This window comes from Cebus imitator, unplaced genomic scaffold (genome assembly GCF_001604975.1).
Source record: "Cebus imitator isolate Cc_AM_T3 unplaced genomic scaffold, Cebus_imitator-1.0 Scaffold338, whole genome shotgun sequence".
NCBI lineage: Eukaryota > Metazoa > Chordata > Mammalia > Primates > Cebidae > Cebus > Cebus imitator.
This window is the reverse complement of record NW_016107653.1, coordinates 2,340,462-2,344,961: the sequence shown is the minus strand read 5'-3', so window position 1 is coordinate 2,344,961 and position 4,500 is coordinate 2,340,462. Positions and strand designations below refer to the sequence as shown.

The following is a 4,500-nucleotide window of genomic DNA, read 5'->3' as shown; positions in this document are numbered from 1 at the left end:
GTATGGAGCTGGGAGGCCCAATCGCACCAGCTCAACCCAGGACTCCCTGGCATTAGAAGATAGCAGGCCTAGAACTGGGTTGAACAAGAGAAATCCACTTTGTACATGTCGCCAAAAGAGAAACTGAAGGATCAGAGGTAGGCAGTAAGTGTTCAGTGAACCCAGGGGTCATAAGCAGCAAAAATGTGAAATTTGGTAAGGGGTAGAGGCTGGGAGAGTTTTGAGATGCATGTTAGAAAAAGCCTATATCTCCTTGAAGACTACTGGTAGAAATTTGGACATTCAAGGTGGTCCCGGTGGAGGCTCAGAAAGAGGAGAGCTGTAGAGAAAACTTCCGTCATCTTAGAGAATACATAGTTGTCACAAAGAGAATGTTGCTAGAAATGTGAATGCTAAAGGTGCCTCTGGCGAGGCCCCAGACAGAAATGAGGAACACGTTATTTAAAACTGGAGGAAAGGGAACCCTTGTTACAAAGGGGCAAAGCTCTTGGCTGAACTGTGTTCTCCTGTTTTGTGGAAAGTAGAAATTACACAGGATTAGCTTAGATGTTTAACTGAGGAGATTGCTAAGAAAATTGCTGAAAGCATTCCTGATTTCTCCATGCTGCTTACAGTAAAATGTGAAAGGAGAGAGATCACTTGAAGAGGGAAGTGCTGAGGTGGCTGGGTCAGCTGACCCAAGGGGCCTGCGAGCTGATTTAGGCTGCTCGCCTTGGTCTCAGAATCACCACGGTCATGGCCGGTCAGTCTCAGGGAATTCAACAGCTGCTAAGGAGGCCAGGAAGCAGGCTGCCAAGAAGGTGTCCAGGGCCCATAGACAAAAGAACTGGAGGCTGAAGCAGCCCAAAAAAGCAGCTCAGGATGAAACTGAACAGCACCGCCTGCAGAAGGAGAAAGAGTTCAAGGCCAAGGAAGCTGCAGCACTAGGATCTCATGGACCCAGGAGAAGATGACCATCCTCCAGACCTACTTCCAGCAGAACAGGGGAAGTCTTAGATAACCTCTTGGCCTTTGTCTGTGGCATCCAGCCAGAAATCCATGAAAACTATTGCATAAATGGACAGGAGAAGAGAGAAGCATCTGTTCCATAGATTGGCACTTTAGATGCCCTCACGGAATAAGAAGCTCTAGTTATATTCTTATAAGAAGACATTACTTATTTCTGTATATTATATAGTAGGTCCATTCACTTTTTGGAGAGAAGCAAATCTAGTTTGTTTGTACAGAATTAGAATTTATCTAGGCTGGGCATGATGGTTCACACCTGTAATCCCAGCACTTTGCGGGGCCAAGGTGGGCAGACGGCTTGAGCTCAGGAGCTTGAGACTAGCCTGAACAACATAGTGAGACACCATGTCTCTACAAGAAAATGTAAAAATTAGCCAGATATGGTGGTTCATGCCTGTAGTCCCAGCTACTTGGGAGGCTGAGGCAGGAGGATCACTTGAGCCCAGAAGGCAGAGGTTACAGTGAGCCAAAATCATGCCATTGCACTCCAGCTTGGGTGCTACAGTGAGACTCTGTCTCAAAAAAAATTATCTAAATATTTCATCTTTTTACCTCATGTTTCTTAGAAATGTAATGGGTAAATATTATCTATTTTATACAGCTTTTGGCTTAAGCAATATGTATACGTATACACACACACACATACACACACACACACACATACGTCTCACTGTTGACTTTTTATTTCTTAGATCAAGTTTTAAAAAAGCAATTCTTTGAAGAAAGGAAGGAATTAAATAATTTTATCCTTAATGCTTTTTTGAAGGTCAGGGGCTTTATCTATGAAAAACTAGCTCTTTTTGTAACGTGTGTGAAGCATCAGCCAGCCTTAAAGTAGTCCAATCCTACTAATGATTAAAACAATGAATACCACTGGTATAATTGTTTTGGCTTCTTTTAGTTTCTGTTAATCAAAATTACTAGATGATAGAATTCAAGAACTTATTACATGCTATTACTTGTTGTACCAATAATCATTTAAAAGTAAAGATTGTCATGAAGAAAAAAATGGGACCAGACAGAATAAAGGAAGAGTGACTCTGAGATCAGAGCCACAGGTGAGGAGGCTGTAGGGGCCACTGTTGCCACCATGGGCCCAGAGCGTGGGGCCACCCCATCGGGCCTGGAAGATGGAGCACTAATCGAGGAGGATGAGTCTTGATCCTTAAATCTAATAAAGGGCCAACTAGAAGCCCCTAGCGCTCATCATCCTCATGAAGACAGCCAGAACAGTGAATAAACTACGAAATTTTGGTGAAAATAACTGAAGGAAGGCACCAAGTGCGTCAGAGGAGTAACAGAAACCCTGGTCAGCACAGAAATGTGGGGTGGCCACACAGACAACAGAAGGAAACACAGGGCCTCCACCACCCATGCCCCAGTCAGGATCCTGGGAATCAGGAGGAACTTCTGACAGGAGGAGGTAGGCAAGATGATCCCAGCAGCGTCCACTGACACCTTGAACACCTGCAGACCTTGCCACTGGGGTCCCCTGCAGTACACACTGGAGGGAGCTGCCTGGAGGCCGCACAGCTGTGCTCCCCCAAAAGAAACTGACACTGTACCCCACTCCTACATGGCTAGTGCTTCACCACACTGGAATAGCAACTACGTCTGGCATGTATCTTACTCAAGGAGTGAGTAGTCACAGCGCCCCTTCAGCCCTGAGGCTAAGCTGCCACCGAACAACCCACACTAGAGGCTCTACATCCCCAAGTCAAGCTCTGGGCATCTATTACACCCTTCCCCATGGGGCCAAGTGGCTCAGCTCCACCCACCCCTCCCCCTGACCCTTTGGGTTGGAGCTAAAGCAGTTTCTTGCCTCCTAGCAAACCAGGACTTTGGCCAGGCAGAGGAGTCATGCCTCCCTAGTGTCTGCATTGAAGCAGCATCCTGCATCCCAGGAAATAATGCCTTGGCCCCCCAGAAGGTCACACACTACAGTACCTAGGCTGAAGCAGCAACCTGTATCCTAGGGAAATGGTGCCTGAGCCTCTCAGAACAGTCACACCCACCAGACCTGAGCTGAAACAACACATCATCCTCTAGGGAATCAGTGCCCTGGCTTAAGCTGAGCAGTAGCACATCCCAAGGCTGGGCTGACATAGTACCCCATGTCCCAGGGAAACAGAGCAGTAGCCAGGCTGAGACATCTCAACCTACAGGCCAAAAAACTGTAGTGCCCTGCTTCCCTGGAGCTTGCCTAGGCCCCTGGACTCTGAGCTGCTCAGTACAATCAGCACCGTGCTGTTCCCTGCCTGCCCCCGACCAAGGCCCAAATCACAGCTATGCTCTGCCATTTGGGGATACTTGCTGTCACTGTACCTGGTCTCACAGAGTCTGGGATCCTTCTGAGCCCCACCATCCTAGGGTCTAGAGTCAATACCACACAGTGCCTCACCCCCAGGACCAAAGTTTCCATTGGGCCCTATTGGCTCAGTTTCCCAAATTGCAACCATACCCTACTCCCCAGGTCCACACCTCCAGAACACTCCTTCTTCCCCAGAGATGGACCAATGCTGTGCCCCCCAGGAATAGACTCACAGCTACAACCTGGCCTCTTGGATGAAATGTTAATGGGTGCCTCAGAGTCACAGATCCCAGCACTGTGAGCAACCTAGTCCAACCCTGCCACAGAAACTGAACCTACACCCCAAGACCCAGGTGCCACAATAGGTTCTTGAAACCAGGAGCCAAGGACCCCAGCTGTACAGCTACTCTAGTCTTCTGCATCTGGAATCCAGCACCACTGCAGCTACATATTGGCCACATTAGACCTGCCACTAAGAGAGAGCCCCTTGACTAAGTCTCCTCATTGTGGGGAAACAAGAAGAGGAGGACTCCAAAAGCCCTGACACAGAGCATATTAAAAACCTATGCCACCACTACATTCATAAGTTTCTACAGCCTGTGCCACTGAAGTGCCCACAGTTATTGCTGAGGTTGAGTGCAGTTGAAGAAGATGCATGGAGCCTATGCCACTGTACCTATTCAGAAACAGTCATCACACTTTCCCAACCAAAACACTAAACCCAACTGCAGGTGAAACTCTTTCTCTAAAAAACCCACTCTTGAAAATTTGGAAGAGGTGACTATTTCTCCAGATGCACAGACATCAATGCAGAAACACAATAAGCATGAAAAAGCAAGGAAATACAACACCACCAAAGGAGCATAATAATTCTCATTAATAGACCCCAGTGAAAAAGATATCAATGTATTGCTGGAAAAGGAATTCAAAATAATGATCTTAAGGTAACTCAATAAGACACAAGAAAACAGATGAACAATTTGATGAATTCAGGAAAATAATTTACAGTATGAATGAGAAATTCAACAGAGATAGAAATAAAAAAGAACCAAACTAAAATCTGCAGCTGAAGAATTCAATGAATAAAATTTAAAAATACAGTAAAGAGCTTCAACAGCAGATCTGATCAAGCAGAAAAAAGGAAGAGATAGATCCCAATACAATAATAGTTGAGAACTTCA

General features: G+C 46.2%; 1 pseudogene; it reads left to right on the top strand.

Annotated features, from left to right (window-relative positions):
• Positions 1 to 735: 735 nt before the first annotated feature.
• On the top strand, positions 736 to 1,091 carry LOC108287144 (annotated as a pseudogene).
• The last annotated feature ends 3,409 nt before the right edge of the window (positions 1,092 to 4,500 follow it).